This window comes from Apus apus, chromosome 15, assembly GCF_020740795.1.
Source record: "Apus apus isolate bApuApu2 chromosome 15, bApuApu2.pri.cur, whole genome shotgun sequence".
Taxonomy (NCBI): Eukaryota; Metazoa; Chordata; class Aves; order Apodiformes; family Apodidae; genus Apus; species Apus apus.
In genome coordinates this window covers 12,834,987-12,852,197 of record NC_067296.1, presented here as the reverse complement: position 1 = coordinate 12,852,197, position 17,211 = coordinate 12,834,987, and the positions used below count along the sequence as shown (strand labels likewise).

Below are 17,211 nucleotides of genomic sequence, written 5' to 3'. Positions count from 1 at the left end.
TCTGTTGCTCTCCCTGTTATTTCTTAGACTGAATGCTCGATAGTCAAAAAAGAGAAAGACCTAAAAAGGAAGGTGGAAAAAATAATGTCTGCAGCAAATTTAAAATTCTGGGCCTTTCTTACATGATCTCCTTTAATCAAGTCTCATAATTTGTGGTTTTTTACGGGTGGGGTTTTTCATGGGTGAAAGTGGTAGAGGTAAAGTTAACCCTGGGTCTAGCACGACTGCTGTCCTAGCACAGCTGCCAAACTTTCAGCTTCAGAGGGGATTTCAGTGACATTCTTCTCATTTCAGCAGCTCTGCCCTTGCACAGGACAACGTTTGATCTGCTGCTGCCTTTCTGACAGTGTGAGCTGCACCTAGAAGGGGTGTAGCTGCTTATGTACCTACGTGCACAAGTGTCATTTATCTCCAACACAGGTGGGAAAGTTAGGGACAGCTGACAAATTTCCTTTTATATCTATAGTCTGTTGTGGAAGAGGAGCCCAAGAACATAATCAGCTGCACTCATTACTTTGAATTTTTAAAGCCTTTCTTCTTGGATCAACTTAGTTGAGTTATGAAAAATAATCTTATTTCATTTTCCACTTTATCTTTTATTGCTGAAATTCATATCTATGTATTGCCTTATCTCTGTGCCCTGTTGGGATTGTTTCTAATTTGTTCCAATTCAGCACAGTTTCTCTTTGCTCTCCCTAGGATCAAGGTGGGCTCGTGCAAAATGAGCTGTGCTCTTCTGATCAGTTTTATTAGATAGGATAGCTGATTAGGTGTCTTCGTACCTGTCTTCCAGACCAATTTCTGAAATTAATTCTGACAACTGCTGTTTGAAGCTCCTGACTCTAATGCAGGTAAAATTCAGGTTCATAGCAGGAAGTTTGTTGGTAAACATATTTCCAGAAAATGGAAATCACAAACTTACTGGATCAATGAGTTTGCAACGTGTGCTGCTGCCTTCACTCTCAGTTCTGGACAAACAGCACTTCAGACAACAGACCATTAAACATGATGATGATCTCTTGTTCTATGACACTGGACTAAATCTACTAGATTGAGCCACTGGAATGACTCCTGGTTCACAGTGGTGAAGCAGAAAGAGGAGTTGTGTCTGTATGCCTGTAGGGTTCACACCGTGTAGCTGCTGGTTTTACTCAGTGCTTTTTTTTTGTTGATCCTCTATTCGTGCAGGACAGGCTGCTCTAATTCAAACCCTCAGACTTCGATATTTGCTCTTTTGGGCAGTTTCATATCCAAGTCCAGCCCCCTTGCAAAACACCCTTCAATGTCTACGAGAGATGAAAACCTGCCAAGCAGACAGCACTGGGAGCAGGATCATTTCAGGAGGGCAAGGGCTGTCCAAGGGGTTCAAATTGCCACGTTCCTCTAAGGAAACAAGACAATCAACATTTACAAAACCCTCTTAAGAGGTAAGATTAATATCTATGATACTATATAAGAAACTTCCATCCCCAATCCCTACATTTTAATTTTCAATTTGGAACAACAGTTGCTATTCACATTGCAAAAAATCGCCAATCATTGAAGATAATGTAGTTTTAAAACTTTGTGACCTATTATAGCAAGAGGGCACCTGAGGGAAGAAGCTTTTCATTATGGCTGTTACTGCATTGTGAGTCTGATTTTTTTCCCTCAATTTGCTGTTCAATTGAGTCTTCTGCCAAGAGATGCTATGTTAAAATTGCTTTTCTCTCTAGACGGTTAATGAAAGGTTATAATTAAGGTAAGTGGGATCAAGCATCAGATCTCAAATTGAGGCTGCTTGATGAAAGCAGCTGTCTTTTTGCTGCTTTATAAGCTCTGTTGGTGTCAACAACTGGAAACCTTAATGTTCTTCAGGATCATCATTAGCTTTTTGTGCATTTGCATTCAGTCTCAGACTGAAAACTCTTTGTAATCCTTGTGGCTTGACCCAGTGGTTACACAGCCATCAGAGCTCACACAACTTACAAATTCAGGTCATCTTAGGAAACGAGGGCAACCAAATATTAATGCAGGATAGTTACTTGGCTTCTTGGTACACTCTGACAGTTTATTCCTTTCAAAATTCAGTGTAACTTTGCAAAGGTCTCACAGGATTTCTTTCCTTTCCTTCTGCATCACTATTTCTTTCATGGCTGAGGAGTTAACACTTCTAACACCAATTGCATGTCTTTGAATTTAACTGTGCTTGTCCCTTCTGTGATTTTAAAATAATTTGTAGTAAATAAAAATTCATAATAACAGACTAACAGAGGAGCTTTGAAGGCTCCACAGATAACAATGTCCCAGCCTTTCACAAATGAACTAACTGAAGAGACCCTGCAACTGCCTATTTTAACACCACAGTAAATATCCAGGTGGGGTAGGATTCAAGCATTCCCATATTTTCATTCTTATCTCTCCTGCATTACTGTGTTACCTGGCTGGTACTTCCCTCAGCAAGTCAGGGGCCTGCAGACAGAAAACATTAGATGGGAAAGACTTTCTATTTTCAAAGGAAAATAGAAACCTGTAACCATGGCAGTGGCCTCCTTCATATCTTCCGAGGCTGTTTTTAACCATATCACCTTCAAGTCTGGATGTTTTGCAAAGAAAATGTTTGTTAGGATATTAGAGGCACAGGTGTGTACATTTTGGGGATAGTAAAACTTGGCAAGACTGTTAATTTCAGAAGGAAAAACAAATCCAAGCCAACATTGTCAGTGTCTGCTCATGCTCTGTTCCTACAGTGAGTCTAATCTTATTTTTCATGACATATTCACAGGGGTGCCTGAATCATTGTGTAAAGTACCTGAGTAAGAATTTAATCATGCTGCTGATTCATTTGCAAACAGACTTATTGAAAATGCTGCTAAATGCAAGAAGTTTTGGAAAGGTGAGACAGAAGCTCACCAGGTGACCATTTTTTTCAATCTGAAGGACTTTCTTGTAACCTGATAAACCAATTCCATAATGAAGTTGCCCTGCTGAATTTCAAGGCCTTTGACAATGAAGAAAGCAGTAATCTTTTGGTTCATTAGACCACTGAGGTAGGATATATTTGCAAAAGTGAATTAAACAGACTAAAAAGCTTTGGCAGGAACTAGAAAATTGTGTATTAGAATAAATATCTCTATCTGTAGCTCTCCCTCCCCAAAAGCAGGATGGTGACTCACCACATCTGCCTGTGACACTGACAGGGCTTCCTGAGTGGGTTGAACACTCTCTGTCAGCTCTGGTAGAGCTTTCCTTGGTGCTGCTTGTCCTGGGTCCTTCTCACTGTGCTCACAAGCTGGGATTCTGCTCTGGATTACCAACACCTCTTCCCCACTTTGTATCATAAACCTGGAAATGGCCTTGTTCTGTCTGCTAGGGATGAGATTTATCCTGCCCTGAATCCCTGCCTTAGGAAACAACATTTCTACCCAATGAATCTCTTTTAACCCAGCAGTATAAAATGATGAAGAAAGAGTAACATCTGAAATAGAAAATAAAACCTCCATCAAAGCAATGGTTTTATCCTAATGTGGAAGAAACACAAAGAATTAGCTGGAAGTTTTCATTCTCTCTCTGTTTTTTATGTGGGATGTGTTCAGCTACTGTGCTGATGAGGGGTGATATAAAGGGGTTGCATAATAGAAAAGAGTTTAAAGAAAAGGGTGGATGTACAAATCCAGCACAGAGATGCATGACTCCTGAGGAAAGTTACAGTCGTTATTTATCTAGGAAATGTGGCAGAAAGGTCTTGTGTAAAGCCCGGTCACCAGGAATTGAGACTCTCAGCAAAACCTTCCTTTCCCTTGAGAAGACACCTCTGAGCTTAAATACTGGGAGCCCCCACACAGTTAATTTTTGCAAGGAGGAAGAGAATTAGCAAAATGCTTTAATTTCTTTTACTATTTAGATGCAGTAATTTATCAGGATAGACAGATGAACATTTCTGTGCTTCTAGGCAGGCAATAAGCCTTTCCTTGGTCCTTTCTGTTGCTGAGATAGCTGCTAAATGTTCTTTTATTTAGGAAGTTGTGTGAGACAAGAACTGAGATGTATCTGAGTGAGGAGAAGCTGATGCCCCAGACCTGAAGCTGCCATTCAGTGGAAGGCTCAGGAACTCTGTTTTTTTGGCAGGACGAGTGAAATAGCTCCTAGAAAATCTTTCTCACAGTCATGGAAAACATAAACGTTTATATTAGATGGGACAGAAATCCAGATGGAAGCACAGGAAAGTGTAGATAGTAAGGGAGATGATGCCTTCCCAGATCTAGGGACACTGCCCATCTTGCAGTACTCAAGGGATTCTTTTCACTTTCTTCCAAAGCATCTGGTGCTGCCACTGTCAGAGAAGGAGAGCGGAGTAAATGGACCTTGGGGTTGATCCCACCTGGCAATGTCCACCTTTCCGAGAGACACAATTCAAAAGCCAGTGCTCAGGTGGCAAGGAAAGGGCTGTATAGCTGTATCTATGACTTTAAATTGCACCTGCACTTGGCAGGGTTTCCCACATCCAGAAGGCCAGCCCCAGGTGGGTACCACCCATGGGTGGGTGTCAGCCAAACAGCAGATGATGGGTGGTGTGAACTCCATGGAAACACGTCATCCTTGGACAAAGTGTACAGCTGCATCCTCTATGTCACAGTCATCTCCAGCTTTTGAGGCTTTAGAAAATGTCCCTCTACTTCCCCCTCCCCTGCAGGAGACAGAAAAGATGCTTCTCCTGCATTTATTGCTCACTGTGCCAAGATCTTAAAGTGTCTGGTGTGCTGAAAACACTTAATAGCAGAGAGCAGAGCCGGCTGCTCTCCATTCTCTCAATGTGCTGACAGCTCACTTCTGAAAGTTTTAACCATAAAGAGGAAGCAATTTGTCTGCAATTTCTGATTATTGTTTTTATTATTCAGCCTTAGAGGGGAGTTCACAGTAAAAAACAGTTTAGAGTTAGTGGCTCAGGAGGAAATGGGTATTTTCTGTGAACTTGTAGAAGCATCTACGTCTTCTCTTGAGGCGGTATCATTGCTCAGCTGACCATGCTGTTCCCAGGGGACAGGGTGATGGTGCAATCAAAACTGCTGGTGCTTCTGGCCAGAGGGGCAGCAATGAGCTCACAGTTGGAGATAACACTGAACAAACAGCACATGCCAGGGCAGAGAGAAGCTGCAGGCAGAGATTCCCAGGTCCCCTCCGTTGAATCTGAGGTGCTGCTTGGCAGCTGGCTGGCAGCATCCTCTCTTTCTTGGAAGCTGCATCTCCCTGTTTTCACCTGAGTTGCCAGCAGCACGTTTAACTTGGAATTTGTGAAAAAGAGCATGCTGGTGGAAATACTGCCCTGGAAATCAGCTGGTACCCACAGTGCTGCCTGCATGGGGGAATGCACTTGGCAGTGGCCAGCCAGCATGAAATAAGTGGGAGTTTAAATCTAGGGGGGTTTTTCATGCTGACAGCTGCCCATTTTGTTGTGGTGATGTGGGCTGAAGCACCTGCCATCCCTCCTTCCCAGAGACCCTCCTGAGGGAGAACTCAGAAAAACTCAGTATTTTACAGCTCACTAGAAAAGACTGGGAGATCAGCACAGGCATAGGGAGCATGGAGCTAGGGAGGAGGGGGTAATCTGGCTCTGGTCTTCAGGGAAGTGTCTTGTCCTCTCTAGTCTGGGGCAAACCATGGCCGGGTCAGAGATGACCATGTAGTTAAACTCTTAGTTGCCTTGTCATTCAGACTTGGAGCTCCTATTGGATGCAGAACATTTGAAGATCAGGTCTCCAAGAGCAGACAGGTTGGTGCTGCAGCAGCACTTGGGATGTGCAGAGAGAGGTTGCTATTCCAGAGCAGTTCCCAGAGCAGCTGCTGCAGGCTGGAGTACAGATAGATGAGGGTTTTTTGGGTGCTTTGAGCCACCTTCCCCTCCTGCTCCCACCCACCTTCCCATACAGTTGCCAAGTTGTTAGTTTGTACAGAGAGAAGCTTTTGTTCTGCAGTTCAATTTGTCACAACAGTCATGTCAAGAGGAGATTGTTTGCTTTTTTTTTTTTTTTCCTTTTCTTAAACCAGGCACATTTCAAGGGTAATTTTCAGGGAGGCAGCCCAGGGAATGGCATCTGCAAAATGAAACGAGGATATTCAGATGACTGGGAGCCCTTCTGAGTTGGTGATAGTCTCCTTCAGTGAGTGTTTTGTCCTGCTCGGAGTCTATGAGCCACCTGAATACTGGACATAAATGTTGGGGCTACAAAGTGTGTTTGTGAACTGGCTCACACATCTGCCTGTCTATAAATGGACCCATCTTTGGTTTTTATTTTGTTATTACATATGATTTGCAGTCTAGCAATAATCTGCCCCTCTCTTTGCTGTGTCTCCTGGCAGAACCAAGGGGCACTTCACATGCAGAGGTAACTTCAACTCAACTGTCAGTGCAATCCTGGTCTCCCAGCTCCTTTTTCTGGGTCTGAATCTCCTTTTCTGCATTTCAAGCTACTGTAAACTACAGATTCTGTGGCTTGTTTTCCTTGGGAGGCAAAATATTCTCATTTTGCTGAGTGTCTGATCCCTGGGCTTGTGGCAGACCTTTGATTTTGTTTGACAAGTTCAATCAGTATCATGTACTTTGCACCTTCCACATTTCTTTTTCTCCTGCCTCTGCTCTAGTGCTATGAAATTCAGGGCAGATTTTGCAGTGAGCTCAAAAATACCCTCTTCCCCATACATTTTTCACCCTTCTGCTTCCACCAACCCTACAAAATACCCTGATGATGTTTCTGCCTTCTCTTTTGCCATTAACAACTGTGTTTTGTGACAAGAGCTATGGTTGCAGTCAGCATGGAAAATTTGCTGTTATTTTAAATAACCATCTGCTCTTCCCACAGTCTGCTACCTCATCCTTAATTTCTTTATTTTTTTTGGATGTTTATTTTGATTAGCCTTGTCACATGGTGCTGTAAGGAGATCTTGCTGCACTTCACACACTGCTGCCATGTTGATAGAGAAAACTGGCTCACAACCAGCAAGACGTTGGTTTTTTCCACCTCTCCCCCCACTCCTTTTCTTTCCAGGAAAAAAAAAAAAACAGAAGTTTTATGTAACAAATCGTTGTGTAAGGAGGAGAACAGCAGGGAGTGCAGCAGGACTCATGGATTTTCATTTCATCTCTATCACAAATCCACTGTGACACACGGGGCAAGTCGGCAGAGTCCAAATCTTCTTAGTGGGATCAGCGCAGTAGCTGCTGAGGCTGCTTCAGTAGATCCATAGTCACAGCTGGTTAGTGAAGATGAAACTCTAACCTACAACAAAAGGAACCATCTATATCAGGGAAGAGCTGATGTGCTAGAGTAGTTCACCTGTGGTTTTTTACATTTAAATTGCCATAGAATCATGAAATGGTTTGGCTTGGAAGGGACCTTACAGATCCAACCCCCCTGCCATGGGCAGGGACACCTCCCACCAGACCAGGTTGCTCCAACCCCATCCAACCTGCCCTTGGACACTTCAAGGGATAGGGCAGCCACAGCTTCCCTGGGCAGCCTGGGCCAGAGTCTCACCACCCTCACACTACAGAATTTCTTCCTAATGTCTAATCTGAATCTACCCTCTTTCAGTTTAAAACTGGTAGAGACGGCTCCTGAGTTTCAGACTAACATTCATATTTGCATCCCACTTTTGCATGTTTTATATTTATACTATATGTGTTGTTTCTCCAGGAGGTGAGAACTGGCCCATGTCCACAAGGTTGTGGTATCTAAATGGCCACAATTCTGGGTGGGGAGTGTGTGCATGGGGTGGAAATCTGAGATGCTGTAAGAAATCTCTCTTTTGGGAGCAAAAAATCACAACGAAATTGATGCTCATTTTGCAAATGCAAATTGAACTAGTCTGGGTTGAATAAAGAACTGTAATTTGGCTTCCTGGAAGATTCATTTTCAGAGGAAATGTGGTCCCATGGAGTGCTTTGCATTCATTACAATTCTGGTGCATCCATGGGGAACAAACAGCAGTGTGGTGGGATGGGGACTCCTGCTGTGCTGCATTTCAGTTACACTCTGCTTTTCCTCAGGACTGATCTTAACCTTGGCTTTGGGGGTATAAAACCAACTTTGCTGAGCCTGGCTATAGGGGTGTGCAGGCAGGGAGGTGAGGTTGGACACAGAGCCTTGTGAACAAGCTGCAATTAGCTTAATGAGGCTTTGGAAAGTGTTAGTGCACAACTTGGGTTTATTTATTCGCATCTTGTTTATCAGTTTAAACTGTGAGTAATTCTGCTAGGAAAAAATGAAAGGAGAATAAGGTTTTTTGGCTCTGTCAGGGATTTCAGAAGTTCACCGAAGGTGTAATTTTGAAGTTACAAAACACAGGGGCTCCTCCAGAAGCCTGAAGAAGGAATCTTCGACTGTTTTAACACCACACGTGGCTTTCAGTTCTGTGGGTCAAAAGCAACTCTTCTGAAATCAAAACAGTTCTTAGGTTTCTTCCTGAATTAATGATATACTGGTCTCATTATGCAGTGGTTTCTAGAGAAATTTGAATACATTTATCTTGCCTTTTCTAGGCTAGCTCATTTTATTACAGAATTCTTGCAATCTGTGTGCCAGCACAGGTAGTTAGCAAAGCCTATTCCTCATGTATCTGAGCCCAAAATTGTTCTTACCAATGAAAACAGGGGCAGAAGTGTCCTCAGGATGTATTTTCCTTTATCCTTCCCCTTATTTGTCCTACATCCCATTGTGTATTGGCTTCTCTGCCAGTGTTTCTTCTGCATACCCACTGTTAGGTTCTCCTGGAATAAAAAACCCAAACCAACAAAACCAACAATGCCAACCCCCCCCAAAACTCCAAACCAGAAAAAATCCCACCCCAAACCAGAGCTGCTGCAGTGCTGTGCTAACTCTTCCTGGTGCTGGCCTGCAAAAAGGAAATCTTCATTACTGTTGCTAACTAAGCAACACTTGCATTATCTCCATGGTGCAGCCATGGATTCAAGACAAGAAATGTCCTTTTTCACGCCATAGCCCTCTCTTTAGGCTGCTGTTGACTACTTGTGAGTCCTGATGGGAATTAATTGAGTTTATCTGGTGAATTAGCACCATGAAGGACTAGAAAGTACATTATTTCTTCCAGCACAAGGATACATGCTGAGGCTGCTCACGCTGCTCAGTGAAAGGCAGTGATGGATGATCAAAGGAGCTGCAACTGCCCAAGGCGAGAGAAAAGGACCTAGATCTTGTCAATGCAGAACCATGGACAGGGAAGCTGAACTCTCTGGTCTGCAAACGATGCATTGGGTGATGTCCTGGGGCAAGTTCCCTGAGCTCATTTGCAGAATGCTCTATCCTGGTTGGTGTTCACCCCAGGCAATACCAGGCAACTCTCAAAGAAGCAGAAAAAGAGAAGTTTTCCAAAATCTTCAAGTGATTTCATTTTATAAAGGAGGAGGGGAGTAGCCAGGAAAGTTTCATATTGATTTAAAAAATAAACAAGTCATAAGTACTAATTCTGTTTTGCCTCAGCCACACTCCAAATGATCTTTTTGCCTTATCCGGTGGCTGGGAAGAAAAGGATTTTTGTTCAAGGTCCAGGTATTTTTCTTCTTCATGTGACTCTGACACTACCCAGAAAATCCAGTAAGAATCCCTTTGCTTCAGACATTTGTAGACATGTCTTACAAAAACAGACTTGGTTCTCAAATGCTTAAAACCTCTAAGTACTGATAGAAAAAGGGTGGATGCAGCCAGGTATGACAGTAAGTCACAGCTGCCCTACTAGGCTTGAAATCTTGAGGTGTCCTGAAAAATTAGAAAGGGGCTTTCAGTGAAGCAGAGATATTGCACATCTCTCAGCTTTTTACTCCTTTTCCACAGGCATTCTTATGTAAACAGACTGAGAGGTTGTGTCCCAAATGGTCAGTTATGGTCTTGTTTCATGTGATGAGAACTGTTCCTGAATAAATAAATGTTTGAAAAGCCTCTTTGCAGAAAGTAGCTTGGCAAGGAGGATGGACTTCATTAATGTTCTTATTGAGAGAATGGTTGCACAGCTCTAGAGTAGCCACGAGAGAAGACACACCAAGAAAGAGCTAATGTGACTATTGAAATCTTTGGGGAAGGCTTCAGATCAAAAAAAAAAACCAACAACAGTCTTAGGGCTTTTCTTGCTGGGAAAGCCATTAATTATGAAGTGAGTTTCCTCCTGAAGGTGGGAACATGGCACATCTCTATCATCAGCATCTTGCTGGCTGTGGTTATTCTGCCTGGTGAACAGCGAGAGAAACTTCCCCTTTCTTCCTGCTCCTCCAGGAATTGCCACAGGGCCCCTAAAACCTGGAAACATCTCCCCAGCTATCATCCAGGATGGGAACTTACAGCCAGGGCTTCACTGGTACCTGGGTTTAAATCAAACCTTCCAGCTGGCACCTTTTCCTAATCGTGCCTAATTCTATTTAGACTATGAAAATTGCCGGTTCATACAGTTCTACCTAGATTATCCTTTAACTACCTAAATTAGGAGTAATTGGAGGCATTGCCCCAATACATAATTAAAGAGACAGCTGCAATGCATACCTAATTTCAGCAGGGGGTTTCCCCAACCTCCATTGATTTCCATAGTGCTCGTGGTACTTGAGTGGTTTAAAGCCTGTCCAAGCCTGTTTAGAGCCATGAATGAGACCTACCCTCAGTGGTAAGTGCAACTCCATCCATCCATCCATCCATCCATCCATCCATCCATCCATCCACAGGGTGATATGCCTCTTCTCTGACTCCTGTGTTTGAGGACTGTCAGTCAGCATATTGCTTGGGGAGCAAGGAATTCTGATTCTGATTAAGAAATTCTGTAATTCTGATTAATTAGAAAACCTGCAGGTGACTAAGTGTGACTGGGACTACAGCTCCAGGGAGCTTTTTTGTGCTCAGCATTTTCACTTACAGTTTAATCAACCCCCTACCAGACTTACAACATCCTGATGCTTTCAGAAAAGTTAGTAGCACCATTTTTTGCCAGAACAGTAACATTAATGCTTTATCCTTGTATGAAGTGTTTGTAGATATATGTGCAAATACTTTGTTATTACTTCAAGTAATAATTTTTCTGTAAGATTCAGGAAAACAGCAACACATTAATATTTTAATAAGGCAGAGCCTCTCTGATGGGAACATTATCTCTTCATCTGCATGGTCATCCCTGATGCTGCTGAAGGAGATGAGAAACCATGATGATGAGGCCTGAGCAAACCATGGGCAGGACAACTGGACTTCGCCTTTTGCAGGCTGCAGAGACCTGGGGATACCTTCAGACTGGGGTTCTGCAAACAGCTCTCCAGGTAGAAGGCTAAATTTAAGTCCCCATATACTCAGCTGAGAGAAATGGAGTCTTTTTTTTCCATAGGGTAGCTTAACTTTGGCTTCTCTGAGTTGTCCTCTGGAGACGCTCCCCTCTTCCCTGGTGGGACATCTCCAGGGTGGGCAGCACTCTGCCAGCATGAAGTCTCTCCAGGGTTATTCCAGCATATGGCCCTTGAGGAACAGAAATTACAGTACCTCAGGGGATATTATTGAAAGCAAAATTTTGAGCTCCTTTTCCTCATGGTTTTTAATGACCTATTTAAAAGAATGCAACCCTGCACAGGCTTCCCACCTGAGGAATATGAGGGTGCATGAGAAAATTAAAGAAGATTGCAGGCTCTTGCCTTCCATTACTTACTAGTGAACTATTTTGTTGTTACCTCATTTGTTTTGTGCTGTTTGGGATGCTGACCAAGCTGCACAGGGAAACTGTCATTAATTATTAAGAAATTGTCTAATCCATCAGGACATCAGCACTGCTATGATGTGTCCCTTGAGGAGACAAAAAGAGCCTTGAGTAAGGAGCTGGAGGTGTTCCAGTGAGAACATGCAGCCCCAAAACCAGTCTTGCTTCTTAAGTTTGTTAAATGAAATTTCCAGATGTTTCCTTCCTCCTCAGTGTTGCACACCAAAAAGGCACAGCAGCTAGCTTGTAGAAAATGGTATTTGTTTTCCAGGAAAGACATAGTGCTGAAGGGGCTGAGGCAGGATTCTGGGGGACTGGATTCCCCACATCCTTTGGGCACCACCGCTATTACAGGAAGTAATAGAAAAGCTCTGGCCAAGGACTACTTGATAGTCGTAGTACTGCAGTCCAATCCCAGTGAGCTTAAAGCCAGAGGGGATATCAGATCCTATGGTTTTACTTCAGATATGTCACAGATATGGGGTTTCACCCATTTACATTGCATTTGACCTCAGTGTGTTTGGCTGATAAATGGCTAGAAAGTCACCCAGTGATCTGAAATTAAAAAAGGTCTAATTTACTCTATTGCAGTGTCTTGCTTCAGCTTTTAGGTGCTGGATCTTGTGCCTCTGGGACAGCAGCCCAGAACCAAGTATCATAGAATCATAGAATCATAGGGGTTGGAAGGGACCTCGAAAGATCATCTAGTCCAACCCCAAGTATGGTCCACCATGGTCCCCCTGAAAGAGGGTTTTGGGCAATTCCACTTTTCCTCAGTCAGTAATTCCCTATTGTGGGATGAAAGAAGACAAACAAACAAACAAAACAACAACGACAACAAACCAACCAACCAAAAAAACCAACAACAAAAAAGAAGGAGGTTCCATAGGCAGGTATAAACAAGCACTGAATCCATGTCTCCCAGTTCTCAGTCCTTCCACTCTGGGAGAAAGGGAGAAAGCATCTATCTTCTGTCTACCACTACTCACTGGAATATTTACTTGACAGGTGGAAGCAGGAAAAAGCTCAAGAAATTGTTATCTATTAATCGCTTGAATTTTATTTCCCATTTCCAACCCTTCATAGAATGCCAGGTTGGAAGGGATCTCAAGGGTCATTTGGTCCAACCATTTTAGGCAATACTTCTACTCTCTTCTACCGAAGTCCTGAATTAGGAGCGAAAGGCTCATGAGCTTCTGTCTGGAGTAATAAACCCATCTTCTGGCAGCTGATAGAAGGGCTGCTTTTCTAACAGTGAGAGCAAGGATGCAAGCCTGCCAAGGCTCTTCATGCTCCAGTCTGGTAGTTTCACTCTCCCTCTTTGCCAGGTGTAGGTGGCTGAGATTCATCTTGAATCTCTGGAGTAGCTGGGACATTCCAGGCTGCTCCACATCTGCCTGAGGATACAGTTGCAGATGATCTTTTTTCTCTAGTGGTTGATCCTGTGCATCCCCTCCCTTCTTTAAATATGTTTGGGACCTGATTGTGATTAGGAGCTGATCAGAAATATTTTTGGTGGAAAAAAGAAGGTTCTTTGGAGGGGAATCCTTCATGGGAGCAGAAAAAAAAAACAAACGAGTTTGTATAACCCTTTTGTCACAGATTGGTTCTAGTGTTCCAGAAAAATAGATTTCTGGTTGGAATGAAGGAACATCTAAGTAAACCTCATTGTTCCTTCATGATCTTCAGAACAGTTTAGGATGGTATTAACCTCCCTCAGGGTTCAATTTCTATCCCAGGAGAGTACTGCTTCTGTTCATCACGGCATCAGCATTCATTTGTTGAGTAAATTTGCAAATAATACAGTAATCCTTGTCTACATGAAAGACTCTGCTAATCCAGGCTGAGAAGTCTGAACATGGCAAATAATATCCTGACACATGAAAACAACTTTCCAAGGGAAAATTATTTCTGAAGGGGTTTTGACTGCTCTGTGCTTCAGTACCTGCTAAGTTTGCCAATTATTTAATACACTACAATTTAACTAATTGTTTGATTAGGGGCAATTCTCTAGACATTATAATGTGTCAGTTTTTCAATGACAGGACTGACAGATTAGTCTCATTTTTTATTTTGCTGTAAATCACAGAGTTTGACTTGCTAGCAAATCTGAAGTGTGAAAATGAGATACAATGAAATGCACAACGACCATGACATGGAGATTGTGGTGTTTGCATTTGATTCTAAGCAACAAAGCCAAGGCAAAAAGCTGAGGCACAAAGAGTCTTGGTGGGCAAATGAATCCCTCACAAGCAAAATCAAGCCTTGCACTATTATGTTCAGGCACAAATATGTGGAATAAGCATAGAAATTTACATTTTTTGTATGTGTTCAGTCAAAATACATTTTACTTCACTGAGGGTTTGTAATAAGGAAGAGATTGCAAAAGGGGTGAAAGTAGAAGAGGTTATAGATGAGGGTGACGGAAATGGAAGAGAACAGGGCAGCTCCAACCTACCAGAGAGCACAGTCTGGGAATTGTTTGTTTGTTTGTTTGTTTGTTTTTAAATATCACAATTTTTTTTCAAAAATTTTAAGATGAATTTTTGCATCAAAGCGATAAATAGCTAATGGAGACATCCCCACCACACCTCTGTGAGATCCTCAGAGAAGGAGCACAGGGAATCATTTCTTGGCAGAGCTTTAAGCAGATCTTTCCCTGCCACACACAGGGGCTGGGGCACAGCAGGACCCTGTGGTCTGATTTGCTCCTCAGCAAACCTTGGAGAAAGACAGAGCCTTCTGCAAGGGGCAGGAGAGACACCGGAGGGATTCAGAGCTCACCCATGCCAAGGTGAGGGTGATGTCTCCCTTGCCTGTGGATATGCAGGAGGTAATGGGGCTCCCTGTCAGGAGACAAGAAAGACAAGGTGCGTCTTTCAGTCCCTTGGTCAGGAGATTGCTTCTGATGTCCTGGTTCAGGTAGATCATTGTCTCTGCTTTTGTGAGCCTTGCTAGGTAATCTGCCTTAAAAAATGCAAAGGTCTGTGCCAGTAAAAAACCCTCCTCTTTCAAGAGCTGTTCCAAATTTCTATAGGAAAACTGACACTTTGTCTAAGATCCTGGCATTTTTTGTGTTTCCATCAATCAACCCTTTCTCCATGAAAGCCTGCCCTGTAGCTCCAGATCCAGTTCTTTTCACGGACATCAATACACTTGTCAGTGCCTTGATGGCTTTCAGTTCTGGGAATTTCTCTGTTTCCTTTGTCCTTGCACCAGAAGCAGCTCAGATGCAGATCTGCTCTTTAAAGAGAACTGGAACATCAGTCAAGTGGGTTACAGTGAAGCTGGCAGGTTCCAAAGGCTTTCTGCAAAACACGCTCCTTTTTGGCAGGCAAATTGTCCCTTGAAAAGGGAGTTCCATCACAGCCAAACTTGTCTGGATCTGAGTTTCAGATCATTTGTGGAAAACATACATGTTTCCTTTTGCCCACAACATGGATACCTCTGATGAAAAGAAATGATTTCTCGTTACCATTCTTTTAATGTCCCACAAATTAGGAAAGGGCACGAAATAAGAGTCCATTATCACTTATTACTCCATAACCTTTCCATTCAGACACAGTCTTTGAAAACCTAATTAAGGAACTAGCAGTGGCTAATGCAGGCACTCAAAATAATGCACATTCATGTTCTGTTTTCAGCAAGAGCAGCCGAGGTTCATTAACATTACACACTAGCAAATGAATTCAGTTTGGGATAATGCCATCCGATTAAACTTTCCACAGCTCTCTTAACTGGTGCTGTGGTGTGTGTTTGACAGACACTTTAAACTCCCTAGAGATCCTCTGCTTTCCCATTTTCATTCCATCCCCTTCTAAGGGCCAGATTCTGGCTGCTCTCAAGTTGATTAGTGACTTGCTCTTTCCATAGAGTTCCCGGGGTTTAAGTGAGATGAATTGCAGAGCTAAATGTTGTCCTGTCTGGGGAAGGGTAACAGAATGGGAACCAAAATGATGAAGTTGACAAAAGGGTAATTTTTCAGTTATCCCTTCACAAGAAAATAGGTTTCAGGTAAGACCCTGAGCTGGGATTAAAAAAATGGGTTCGCCTTAATCTTAATTCTTTAATTTGGGTGAGATTGTAGATCCTGATTCTCTACCTCAGCTGTGCACTCACAAAATTCAGATAATAATTTTATAATAATAATACCACCTCCCTTTAGCTTGTCATGCCTTCAGCAGGTCCTACCTCCCAGTGCAGTGTCTATTACTGTGGGACTGACGTGGGGAAAGGACAAAAGATTCAAAATGACTGAGTTGCACAGATCTGAGCTGTGAGAAGCAGAATGGACAACCAAGTCTTTCAGCCTCAAACAGATGGGGATGGCAGGATTTAACCATCTTCATCTCTTCCTCATCTTTCATCAGGGATAGCAAATTATAAAAACCCAACCAAGCAGCCAGCCAAGAATCCTCAGATGAAGCTGTTGCAACCACCAGCAGATGTTTAGAAGTGGAACCAGCTTCAGTGGGTGCCAGACACCCACATTCAGCAGGATGGGCATCCCTCTGCACATCGTGTGAGCTTGACTGAGATGAGATTCAAATGAGTACTTCATTTCTTACATTTGGCAGCTCTATGCAAATTAAAAATTGAGCCTCAATAAATACACCCTTAAGGATTGCCTTTATCGTGCATTTTGATTTTTAGCTGAGTGTTTGGATAAACACTAGTGGAAAGGGCAGCAATCCAACTGGTGTGATTAGCCAATATTCACAGCTTTTTAGAGTTCTTTCCATTAGGATGAGAAGTTGATTGTCTGACTTGTATTGTCTTTAACGTTAATTTAAGGATAGACACATTTCAATGAACATCACAGAAACACAGCAGGCAGCTTCCTTGATGAGAAAACCCTTGGCTGGACCTCTTGTGTGTGCTCTCTCTGGTGGGATCTGCCTTCCTGCCCACTACTGAGGAATCACAGAGACCCAGGGAGGCTGAGAGAGCTCTGTTTCAACGTGGACCACATGAAACCAAGGTGTGAAGTGGCAGCAGCAGGATGTTTTTCGAGATACAGTTTTCTAAACTGTGCTTTGTAGTGCGGGGTCCTATTTCTGGCAAGACATTATCATGTTTAAAAGCAGAGAAACTTCTTATGCCCCTCAGAGTCTCTAAATCGTCACGTACCCTTGGTAGTGGGTTTGTTACTCGTGTCCATCTGAGTTATCTGAAGGCCTTGACTGCAGCATTCATGAAGCCCCTTGGTTCAGGAGCACAGAGTCCACCTGTAGTCTTCACAGGCCTGTAGAAAACCATCAGAAATCATCACGTACTACAAATACAGCATTAAAAAGTCCCTTGAGTGAAGGGAAGGGCACTTGGGGATGTGGGATCTGTTGGGTGAATGCTTTGTATTGCTCTATTTTTTTTTCTCTTTCAGATTTATGTACTGTGAAGTATTTCCTCATAATCCAGTCAGCTTTCATGTTTCAGTTGTTCTGTTTTCTGCTTGGGTTGTTTGGATGGATGTTCCCCAACACTCATACACACACCTGCACA

At 42.9% G+C, this 17,211-nt stretch overlaps 1 long non-coding RNA gene across 1 annotated transcript; it reads left to right on the top strand.

Annotated features, from left to right (window-relative positions):
- Nucleotides 1-1,224: 1,224 nt before the first annotated feature.
- On the top strand, nucleotides 1,225-16,338 carry LOC127390993 (uncharacterized). The gene is made up of 3 exons (XR_007890986.1): nucleotides 1,225-1,427; nucleotides 11,158-11,281; nucleotides 16,080-16,338. It is a non-coding gene; the product is annotated as an uncharacterized LOC127390993 (long non-coding RNA).
- The last annotated feature ends 873 nt before the right edge of the window (nucleotides 16,339-17,211 follow it).